General features: G+C 37.2%; 1 pseudogene; it reads right to left on the reverse strand.

Annotated features, from left to right (window-relative positions):
* Positions 1-7,121: 7,121 nt before the first annotated feature.
* LOC113356476 lies at positions 7,122-12,955 on the reverse strand (annotated as a pseudogene).
* Positions 12,956-13,174: the final 219 nt, after the last annotated feature.

Below are 13,174 nucleotides of genomic sequence, written 5' to 3' on the forward strand. Positions count from 1 at the left end.
AACCGTTGACGGTTGATGAACAACATGATTTCATCAACGAGTTGGAAGCTATTATAACCAAAGAACAAGGACCTCAGGTACCCATAAAAAGGCCGACGAAGAAGAGGGATCGAGAAGTTGGTGAAGGCACAAGCGGAGGTAGTAGTAGCGGCCCAACCGGTCATGACGACGCGCCGGAAGATGAACGTGGAGGTGTCAGAATAAGAGGCCGTGGAAGTTAACAAATCCTAGACAAAAGTGTACTTAATCAAACATAGAAAACATAATAGTTCATTGACCACCGCCTCTTTTGTCGGTTCCACGACCACTTCCACGGCCTCTTATTCTGACTTTTATGTATTAATCGTGTTATAGATAATTTTCAGTTTTCATTGTGTTAAGTACATGTTCAGTGTCAGGTTCGGCTTGTTTTATAACTATCAATACAAATCAAACCTGACAAAATTACACCTTGAAGTTGCCAGGTTCGGATTGTTTTATAACTATCAATACAAGCCGAACCTGACAAAAAAAAATATTACATTGAAGTTGCCAGGTTCGGCTTGTTTTATAACTATCATTACAAGCCGAACTTTCTAGAATTTTCATACTTTTGAAAATTTTAGACGTTACTTATCAAGGTTCGGATTATATTCAAAAAGTCGTATTAGCCGAACCCTGACAGAATTACACAAATATCAAGGAACGACTCTTTTTTTCCAAAAATATAGTCGTTGAAAACCTGAATTCTATATATACCCACCTATTGTTTCACATAAGAAAGCACATCTCCTGAAAAATATGGCACCCCCTAATCCTAAGTTTACTCTAGATGAAGATTTGTCTCTTTGCACAAACTATGTAGCATACTATCCAAAGAAGGGTGAAGAACGACGAGTGAAGGGTCTTATGAGTATGTACTATTTGGTTCGAATTCATGAAGCATTCTCCACTGAAACAGGTAATCCTTACAACCGGGATTTGGTATCCTTGTTTTGCCGAATTGAATCTATTAAGAAAAAGGTTACCGACTTTATAGCTTTAGTTCGGGTTGTGAATCGCTATCGACTCAAGGGTGAAACAACCTCCGAGATTGAAGTGCGAGCGCTAGAGGAATGGCGAATATGGAAAGGAAAGAATTTCAAATACGAAGCTCACTACCGCATTCTTAGAAAGTTTCTCATAACCCGTATGGGATACTAGATGGATGGTTTTCTTTTGTAATGCTACCATGTTCTTATGTATTGCTATCATGTTCTTATGTAATGGGAATGTAATCCTTTATCGTATGAATGATAAAAAACTTTCGAAATGACGGAACTGTTAACACAGGATATGTTTCGGCTTAATATGAACTTAACTAAAATAAGCCGAACCTGACTGGGAATTCTGTGTTTTGGGATTTGTCAGGTTCGGCTTGTACGTAAATTACAATACAAGACGAACCCGGCTTGTATATAAATTACAATACAAGTCGAACCTGGCTTTATATTGGGTTCGGCTTGTGTTGGCTTTGCCGAACCACACCCTGTGCAGTGTATATACTTTCGTTACAGACTTGTCGAACGAACCTTAAAAAATCTTTCGATAAATTAAAGAATAATTAAAATACCTTCCATAACATAAAATTAAATCATTCAAATACATAGAGTCTAGAAGGTAAAATTAAGTGCAATTCTTAGTTTACCAAAAAACCAAAATCCACAATAGATTGGACGGACCACAAAAAGCAAACAACACTCCGATAGTGTGATTTTATGGAGATCCTAGATGGATCACCTCTTCACTAACCTCTTTATCATCATCTTAACTAACCTCTTTCTCATCATCTTCATCCTCATCACTTGAAAACATAATTACTTGTCCACTTGCAAGCGACACATTCAAAGCTTTCCAAAGATCCATTTCCGTCGCATAATTTTCACACTAATCCATCGAATAATTATTTTCAAATCTAGGCCAAAAGGCTGCACTCATCAAGGGAGGTAATGGGCAGCCGGGTTTGAGTTTGAGGCCGATAAAATGACAATTTTGAACAAATCCAATAACAAGTCTTCTATCTTTTACACCATCATGGCAAGGTTTTGTTGGAGGCGCGTAAGTAAAACTATTACCCATCCACGCGAAACATGTACGACGCAATTGAATGCCTCCGCAATTAAAAACCCACAAACGGGCATTGACATCCAATGTTCTTGGGTGATGATTGAATCCCCATGTAAACAACGTTCGAATGCAATGTACTCTGATGACACTCCTGCATCTCCCCTTGGACCTACTCTCATCATTGTCTTGTAGAATTCTTTGTTCCGGCGTAGGGTTTGTAACAATCATTGCCTAATAAAGTTGACTTCATTTTCTCGAGGCACCGGATTGTTCCCTTCTTTTAAAGGACCAAGTTGTTCCGCCGTGACGTAATATCCACAATTTCCATCACCTTCTACGCCGTCCATTGTTATAATATGCTCATGAATTACCGGTGGTAGATCTTCCAAGTAGTTACCGCATATAAAATTGATAGGCCGAAAATAGTTATCGGAATTATCTCTTCTGGGTCCTCTCATCCTACAAACTTCATGTACGGTCCTTTTTTCCTTTATCTTGGTATGTGAAGGATGCATCATACTCTTCCCCTTGATATCCTCTTTACCATCCTTTGCTTGTGACGGGTAATTATTCTTATTGACCTCTTTGTTACTTGTTTCGCCTTTTTGAATACTCGGACGACCACGTTTTTTTTGGAACTTTCACTTCTTCCACCTTAATCACCTTTTCCTTCTTTTCCTTTTCATACCTTGCATCATGGATCTCAACGCCGCATGGATCTCTATGGGTAGCCAATAGTGCTGTTTGCTTGTCTAGTTTGGAAATTATTCATTTTGTTACTCTTTCTACCTTTCGGGACCCCCTTCTCCGGTTCCAAAATATTCTCTTGGGTGAAGGGATACATGACCGGCATCATGTTATCCCAAAAGATTTGTTTTTGAGCTCGGAACATATTACTATGCATCTCCGCCAACTTTTTCCCATTTGTTGTGTCCCGAATTTCTAGATCATCCTCGTCGTCTTCGGGAGTGCATCGAAGCTTAATTGTTTCCAAAAAGGATCAATTTCCTCAAATGGTATGATACCATCCTTGTACCGAAGTATGTCGTGTCGGAATGGAAGTCCCATAGATGTCTTTATTTTACAAACACACTCTTCCTCCAAGTTGGCCCCAAATGTCTCAATCAAATTTACTTCTTTCATCAATAAATCAATGCATTGATGGGAGAGTCTATAAGTTAATCCTCGTAGCCAAGGACTTTTGTAATCCTTGTGTTTGAACATAATGTTATGTTCGAACGCCGCTTTAATTCTCACAACATCACTTTTGAAATATTCATCAATTGCATCAAACACCGTAACAAAGGTGTCAACACATCCAAAAAGGTTCTTCTTCAACCGATAATGAGCCGACTCTACCATACTTGTGGCTTGGTTGTCGAAGTGTTTGTGTCGATTTGTGAAACAAGACACGAACCTTTCTTTATTAGGTTCCAACATATCTTTGAGCAAATAAATAATGACGTCGGGGTAGTCGGTCCTCCAATGATTAATAAGCATTTTAACATTTTCTTCGTATACATCCTTGGTGATTGATCATACCAAAGCTTCCCATTCGCCATGAAAAGAAGCCCATAACATCTCATTGTGTTCATATCATTTCAAGAATTCCCTCTTTGCCTTTTCTCGTTTTTTCACCGGTAGTTTAGCAATATTCTCTAATTCTTTCATCTTAAGTGGTTGAATTATCGGTTGGCATTTTTTCCTCACATTGCACCATATATGAAACGTACAAAGAAAGTTGAAAGCATCCGAAAATACCTTATTAATAGCATACATCAATGACGAATCTTGATCGGATACGAACACTTTAGGAAGATCACTCTCCCGGAAGATTAACTTCAATTGTTCTAACCCCCAAACATAACTCTCTTTCTTCTCGTCTTTCATGAAACAAAAAGCCACGGTGAACGGTGCCTTTGTCGACGTATGCCCAATAATGTTAATCAACGGAATCTCATATTTGTTAGTTTTGTACGTGCAATCCAATATAATAACTTGTGGGAAGCAGAGAGCCAATTGGACGCATTCAGGGTGCGCAAGAAAAAGGTGTGTCACTTGACCAAACTCATCCAACTTATTTTGGCAAGCGTAGTTATGCTTCACCCCTAACCACATCACTTGTTGCATCACCATCCTACCTTGCAAACTGAGTTTTTTAATCTTATTTCTTGTGTTGTAGATAGTTTGCAATAGTCGACTTGTTATTCTTGTCACCCTCCTTCAATTTACTAAGAATCATAGACGGTGGCATACGTGCTCGTGTCATTTTATCCACTTCTAGCATCTCTTTGGGTTTGAGTCGCGCTACTTTCGCATGTCCATGAAGGTCACGTGGACATGGGTGGTTATGACGACAATCCATATCTTTATTCATCATCTTTGTTCAAGGAATTATTCTTGTTCTTGAGGTTGAAAACGATCTTGAAAGGGCAGTTTCTTTTCTTCGTCTTTGTCCTATTCTTTCTCCCGGTCTTTCCAACATATAAAGAACCCTTTTTAGCCTTGCTATCGCCGGTTCCACTTCGCTCACAAATCAATTCAAACTGATCCCCTCGGCTCTGTCCTCCTTTAACTAGTACGCAAATTATCTTCATCTCGTGTTCCTCAGCCCAAGCCAGTGCTTCGGGTTTAGTTTTCCATCTCTACGTTCATTCAAACACAAATAATTAGTACGAAAAACTTCGTAATATTCCAACAACATTAAGGTAAACAACAATTTCTTACATACCAAATCATTTTGAAAGTGATCCTTAGTATCTTTGTGAATTATGTCTACGGGATCAGGTTGATTTTCCATCGGTACATGTCCATCAAGCACGATCTACAAAAAATAACACAAGGTAAGATAATACAATGCGAAATTATGGCCAGGTTCGGCTAGTACGATAATCTAAATATGTGCCGAACCAAGCACACTTACTAAGTTCAGATGGTACGATAATTTAAATACGTGTCGAACCTATCACATTCACTAAGTTCGGCTTGTACGATAATCATCATATGTGCCGAACCTATTCAAATTTCTAAACGCGAGAATTCCAGTGTATGGTTCGGCGTATTATAACTATTCAAAACAAGCCGAACTAAGGTCTTCACAGTAGGTTCAGCTCATAATCATAACACTTTCAGCTAGCCGAACTGTTCATCCAGACTCGCCGAACCTTAGTGAAAAAACCCAAATTTTTGATGATTTTAAGCTACAAAAGTGATATTGTTTAAGATAGAAGTGTACCTGTGTATTAGAAGCATTGGGTTCCTCATATAAGTATTCATCATATAGATTTGGCTCATAAAAATCATCAGCTTGAGTTTGAGTTTGTGTTTGAGTTTGAGTTTGAGTTTGTGTAAAATCATTCTCATAATCTAAGAAATCAGCCATTTCCGGATCATTGTTGTAATTGATGTGTATTTTCCTAGGTTTTTTTTGTGAAGATTGACCCTCCTCATCCATTGAATCAAAATACAAGCTTTTTTCTCACTTTCCCCTTCTCCCTCCAAAAAAAACCTAACTTTTTTTTTCCTCAAAATTTTTCATCTACTCAAACATATATAACTAAGTTATCTTAATCACTAATCATGATTATTATAACTAATCATTAGAATTAACACTAATCATATGCCGTTACAAAAATATTTGGTTAAGGGGTTATTGATTTTGATATTTCCAACCCTTTTTTGTCCTTATTCAGTATGCCCCAAAAGATTTAGGTATGCCTTAAAACAGGGTTCAAAAAAATCTTGAATCCACGTGCCCAGACAGTCATGTGTAAACCTGTCACAAGTATCCACTTAATAATACAATATCCAATCCAATAATTAACAAATCTACGCATTTAAGTGAGTTCACGCGCTCAGTAACCACGATTCTCTCCCTTTTTTTGACATCTCCTCATAATCTCTCTCAATCGTCTTTAAAACCATTTTGCTCCTGCTATCAGATTCCTAGAGAGTATATTATCATAACATTCAATAATATCCAAATAGTCCGCTCTATGGTTGGTGCAGTTATTGGCGTGTAGTAATTTGAGATTGATCTTTCAAGAAGAACAAATTTTTAGCACCTCAAGGCCATATATCATCAACTGCTTTGTTTAAGGTAAATTCCCTATCTTCTCTTTTGTATCATTATTTGCTTTCCTTTTGTGTTGTACCATTAATCATAGCATGACAGAAAACAATGCACTCCGCCGAATAAGCTTCTTAGCTTCTATGCGTCTGAATACTCTTGGAATGCCGTAGATTGAACCCATTATACGGCAGGCAAACTTCCTAGTTATAGGATATTCTGGTATTTAAGTATGTTACACAAAGTGACCAAAAGGTGAATTAAAAGCCATTGAGAATTGAGACTATATTGTAACTTTTGAGGATGACGAGACTAAAGCAAACGTGAAATCTGTCTGGGCATCGTTTTACACCTTTACTTATATGTAAATTCTCTTACACTTAAAATGTGCCTTTTGGGAGCCGAACCCACATCTATATGGATAAAAATCAGGTGCTTTGCTATTTGAGCAAAAATGTCACTACCTATAGTTTCCTGCAATATCAATCATGACAACCCAATGCCAGATTTGTGAGTGTTTGTGTCAAAAGATGCATCACAATAGTACAATCATGAGGCAAGTCACCTAATGTTCCTCTGAAGTTGGTTACTTGTGGTGTGACCTATAATGTTCAGAATTTAGGACATGACATTGGTGAATTCTGAGTGGAGCTTAATTGCATATCTAGCCACATTCAAATGGTTGCTTGTCTAGCAAAACATTACAGCATCTCTGCTTCCAGATGGACCATGCTATAGTGAAAACAAAGCTCGTTTGATCTTAACTACTACTGTAGTAGAGCCATTTATTAATCCACTTGGCTATAGGGATGTTACTGCCAGAATCTTACAGCATTGAACTCCCATGAGGAACAGCCAACCCCACAGACTTAGAGAAACTACAATGCAGGAGAATATGTTCAGTAGTCTCATGTTCAATGGCACCCTTTATTTAGAATTTACAAGCTCTTGTAAGAGACATGTTCCATGTGGAAAATTCTTTTTGCACCAACGTTTTTGGGAACCTCTTATACATTATGATTTTGAACTTACAGGTTCTAACACAACACATTTCATGTAGAAAATTCATTTTGACCAGTGTTGAGTGAAAAATTGGGTTTTACCCTTGAATTTGTCATGAATCATGACAAGATTAAGCTTCCCAAAGCAGACAGGCATATTCTTTTTGATTTTTTGTATTGAAAGAATTCTTTTTTTTCCCCCACTTCCGGACAGAAATGAAAAATAGAGAAGCAAATTTACATCTATATTATTGTATATAATCATTTCGTGTTGGGCTAGATGCCGGTCCTCCCAAAATGAAGCCCTAGGCAAATTCCCAGGGTTGGGTTTGTCCTGCCAATTGATATTTCTCATTCGATGCATCCACCAAGGCAACATTAACCCTTAGATCGCTTCAAGTATACCACTACAGCTAGTCCTGTCAACACAATTGTACCTGCCAAAATTCCAGTTTGAAGAGTCCCAAACCCAGTCTTTGTACCACTTGCTGTAGTGTCCAATGTTTTTTCTTGTAATTGCTTCTTTCTGGATTTAGGTGATTCAGAATACTCAAGGTGCAACCTTAGGACCTGAAAATTTTGTAAATGTTAAGATTTAAAAGACATTAAGAATCCCTAAACACCTGGACAACTTCTTTTTCAAAGAAAATTTTTTATCGAAGAAACACCGATGCTAATAATTCAGCTATCATACAGAATATAAGAAATTTTAAGGGGAAAAGAACTATTAAGTGCTGCACTTCAACACTTCAAAATTCACTACTCTCGAGCATCAAATGCAGTTAGTTTCAAACTTGACTCAAACGTGATGTTGGATAGACTAAGACAGGAAACTACGTTCAGAACTCATCTCTGGATCGGTCAATTGAGTATTATAGGACATTAGCAAAACTCATCACTAGGCAATCAAGCTTCTCATAAAATGCCACACCCTTTTAGAATATATGGCAAAAATAATATAAAAACAAAATAAAAGAAAAAAATAAACAAAAGAAATAAAAATAAAGGAGCATCTGATTTGCTATCAGAGAATCATGATGAGAACTCCAAGAGATAACTACGAAAAAAAATAAACAAAAGAAATAAAAAGAAAGGAGCATCTGATTTGCTATCAGAGAATCATGATGAGAACTCCATGAGATAACTACGAATGAAAATTTTTGCTCGCGCGCTGCTCGATCATTTTTTATCTAGCAGAATCACAAACCAACGATTTGAAGATCTGAACAACATTTAATCAATCTAGTTAATTTGGGCAATTTTCTTCATTTAATGAATGTTATTTGCAAGTATCGTCACAACCAACCATATGTTAAATGATTGGTTTGTGATGCTGCTAGACAAAATGTGCTTGAGCGGCGCGCAAGCAAAAAAAATTTCTGAATGTGCATGCTTGGTATTTAGAGGCGAGGAATTCCAAAAGCAACAACCTGAAAAAAAATGATTACCTTCAAACCCGTTGTTCGAGCGTGGCTAATAGCCGCAGCTAGGTCACTATCAGTTGTAAGAAGCACTTTATCGCCTTCATCATCTTCATACTGAAAATAAGAAAAATGAGTTACATAAATAATTGAATAATATACACCAAACAAAGTTGAGAAAGAAGGGAAACATAAAACACCGAACATACCAAAAACTGTGGACGATCTTGATCACTGTCAGTTCCTATCCTCTGCATAACGGTAGATACAAGCTCCTCCAAATTCTCGGTACCTGTGAAAACTCAAAAACAAGAATTTGTTATTCTATTACTGAGCAAGCTAAGGTTCCCACATGTATACAGCTCGGGAAAAACATACTGCAATTGAGCCGATGTACACGACCCTTACGATCCTCAAATTTGAAGGCAAATGAATTTCCTAAACCAAGAGAGGGATAAGACTTCCCTTGTTCTACACTATCTGACGCCATAAATGCGGACATTTCACTGCAGGAGATTGCAGCAGCATTAGCACCGAAAATAACCAGGTAGGACAGCCACTATGTAAGTAGATGTTATTAAATGATACCTTTGTGTGTCATAATCATCTTCAGGTGGGTCTAAAGCGAGGGCAGAATCCCAGAACTTCTGCATCATTGTGGTTGCCATGTCATTGACAGCTCCAGAGCTACCCTCAACCTTCAAGAGATACAGCTTAATTAAGAAAGGTAGACTACGCAACCTTTAAGCTATTTGAGTATTGTCACCTATACATTGCATACTTTTCATTGCCTCATCCTGCTAGTATCATGACCATTGTAACATATGTTTTTTTAGCCTTTCGAATTTCTAAATAATTACAAGCTAAACTTAAAAAGCTCAGGGCAGATGAACCTTAAGACACATGGGCTCTTCAGTCAGGTTTCATTTTGAAAGAGAAATAGCCATGAGTATTGTGATGGATAGTCACAAGAATTTAGATGGTTTTGTTACAAAGGCAGAAACGAACAAAAAGACTAAATCGATACCATAGAAATTGCGGCATGAGTTATCTGCAGAACATCGATGCACGCAACAACACACCCATCTGCAAAGTGTCACAGGGAGCTGTTATTCATAATTCAATTTTGAAAAATGCAAAAGATAGACAAAAATAAGAAGATAGCTATAATTTAAGAAACTAATTCTTACCTTTATCTACAACAGGAAGATGTAGAAACTTGCCATCATGCATTATATGCAAGGCATCAAGAATTGTTGTCTCTAACGTTGCACATTCAGGGTCAGATGTCATAACCTTCCAAAGGAATACATAACAATGAGGTTATGCAGATCAAAATGCAATACTTGGAACATTTCTCAGAATTTATAAACTGACAAATGAGATACAACCTGGCCAAAATTGTTGACTCGCTAAAATCATTAAGCTGTAAGTTTATATTCTAATCTAGGCAATACCAAGTAGTAGAAGCATTAGTACCTTTTCCACTAGAGTCAATTCAGGGGAAAGATTCTGAGCCACGACTCGCATAAGCACATCCTTCGAACTGCAACAGTGTAACAAACCAACCATAAGATTTGCAATTAATACAAAGTAATAAAGCAAAAACTGCTTAAGTAACACGATTAAAAATAAAAAAATGAAAAATTAGTGGATTGAGACAAGGACACTACGTAAGTATTCCCTGTGGCTTGTTTCCTGTTGTGATTATCACTGAATTGACTGACTCTAAGATCCCGCATCTTTTTTGCAGCCACATAAACAGGATCCGAGGGTGAGACAATTGCAACCCTGGAAAAAAAAAAGATGGATGATGAAACCAGGTGAAACAAAATAGCAATACATAAAAAAGAACAATAATAATAATAATAATACTGCTTAGACAATAGAGAAAGAAACTGCTGCATAACAAAGAGTAGCATTACTTGGTGTTTTCAGTGATAATGGTAGATAATGAAGGCTTAAACATCCGCTCCCTGAGAGTTTCTATAAAAGCATATGGCCCTGCAACCCAAGTGAAGAAAACATAAGACTTGGTAAAGAGATGTGCATAAAGCTAGCAATTTCATATATGTAGCCATTTATTATGTGAATATACTTTCTAGAACAAAAATTTAATAAAGAATAGTACCGAGCCCCTTAGGTTAAATAAGATAATCTATTTTTAAAGCTAAAGACTTGGTAAAGACATGTGTATAAGTTCCACATGTTTCAACTGAATTGTACTGGTTCATCCGTCCTCTAACACTGGATCGCAGTGTGCTTTTAAGAATTTTAGCTTGACCAGCATCACTAAGTTTCGAATTATATCACCTAACTGCCATGATCAGGCATTATCTGTGGAACACTTTTTGCCCAGCATTGACGCACTTTCAATGCATTTGAAATAAACAATACAGGATGATCTGACTATAAGGTTCACGGGGTGAATGTGTTTGACATTTCGTAATCACGTCTAAATTGCATACATATTTAAACTAAGACTTAACCCTACATTTTTTGTAGGGTTGTCCATAATTACAACCACAAAGGTAATGGAGATTGGTTAAGTTGCAAAGTTGAATGCACATCAGAAACCCATATGACTACAGAGTCCGAAATTGAAAACATAAAACTTGTACTAGTAAAGTGGTTTAGGCAAATAATCAAGCAGCACGCAGCAGCAAAAACAAAAACTAGATTGTTGGCAAAGAAAAACCAACCAGATAAATCCTTTCCCCACTGACGTTCCACCCCTCCCACAGCAGCTGCAATTGCACTACCTTGTTCTGCAGCCTTCTCCATCCTGGATATAGCATCATATAGACACTTTGTAATATCTAACAGTGCAATAACTTCACCATTTTCAACAACAGGAAGATGCCTGAATTTTCCTGAAAAAAGCAAGTGAAAGAAAAGAAAGCAAGCTTAAATGCAGAACAAAGAAGATGTTTTCCGAGTAGTGCTACACTGATTCTAAGATTTGATACCAAACCCAAATCAATAAACTAGACTTGAAATATAGAGGTCCTCAACCATAACACATAAGACAGGCTCCCCAGCTTAGCAGAGAGATGGTAGAGGCCAGAATTGTAACAATCCAGAATGTGTAGTTAACACTGGATTATTAGACAGACAACAGTGTAGATATATCCTTGTGAGAAAGTAGACACTGATGCAGTGAAGACTTAAGGCCACACAGGGTTTAAATCATATAACATAACATAGACCATTAGTTGAAGCACTTCAGTACTTGCTACACAACAGGATATATGTATATACTGCTAGTTACGAAGCAAGTGCCACCCAACCACTCGATAAGCTCATCACAAGTCATGACAATATTAGTACCTTCAGAACCAAGGCCATCAAACAACATATTCTTCATGTTGATACAACTAAAAGAAATACTAACCCTGAACCATCTTTTGCAAAGCCTCGATAGCTAACGAATCAGATGCCACAAATACTGGACTCCTTGTCATTACTTTGGAAACTATCGTTTGTTCTGGCCTTAACCCTTCAGCAATGACTCTAGTTGCAATATCCTATACCCCAAAATAAAAACTTGTTAAAAAACAAATAAACAATGGCAAAAATGAAGCAAAAAACCGAATGAATCAAACATTTCTACACCTTGTCAGTAACAATTCCAGAGAGTAAAGCATTTGCATCGGTAAGAAGAACTGCATCAACTCTACGAGCAGCCATCCTTCGACAAGCATCAGATACAGTAGTTCCTTCAGGTATGGTTAACGCTTTCGATAATCTCAACTTTTTCACCGTCCTTTCTCCACCAACAGACCTTATTCAACAAAACAAAAATCCAATCAAAACACAATAAAATCAATCAAAGAAATAGGGTTTTAGAAATTGAAGAAACAAACTTACGATTGATGAGGAGGAGAAGTTGGTTTTGTAGAGTTCCCATTGATGCCGTTGCCGTTGCTGCTTCCGTTGTCAGTCAAAACAGCTTTTTTCACCGTCGATGGACCAGGACCACCGCGTTTTGTAGACAGATGATTTCTTCTTGGTGGATTAATAACTTGACTACTCATTTTAGGGTTTATGGAATCCAACACACAAAAACGAGATTGATAATAGGTAGTACTCAAATTTCAAACCCTAAATGGATTTTCAAAATTTTGAAAAATGAAACAAAACCCTAAATATAAGGAGAGAAAGATTCTTCTATAATTTAAATATTCGAAAAATAAAAATACTAATAAATATGAGATTGAAAAATGGTAGATTTAGTATTGGATTCGGGTTTTGCTTACGGTTTACCTCCTTCTCTCGCTCTCTCTAAGCTCTGGGTGTTTAATGGTAAACACAGAGAGAGATAGAGAGATTGAGAGAAAGTGGAGGGTTTGTTTCCCACCTGATTTATGAGGTAAATGAAATTTTCAAATTTATCTTCTTGATTAAACAAGGGTAGCTTTGAACGGCGTGTTTCTAACGTCGTTAGGATAAAATAAGATTCTTGTCTCATCCTAACGGTTTTGTATAACGGTAGGGCCAATTTGGAGTGGAATTATTTTTCCACCAATGTTTTTTGCCGATGAGAATATCATTGTCATTTCTCTAAAACCATTTGGTTTGCTGTATTTCTTCGTCCG

This window comes from Papaver somniferum, chromosome 3 (assembly GCF_003573695.1).
Source record: "Papaver somniferum cultivar HN1 chromosome 3, ASM357369v1, whole genome shotgun sequence".
In the NCBI taxonomy this organism is placed as follows: domain Eukaryota; kingdom Viridiplantae; phylum Streptophyta; class Magnoliopsida; order Ranunculales; family Papaveraceae; genus Papaver; species Papaver somniferum.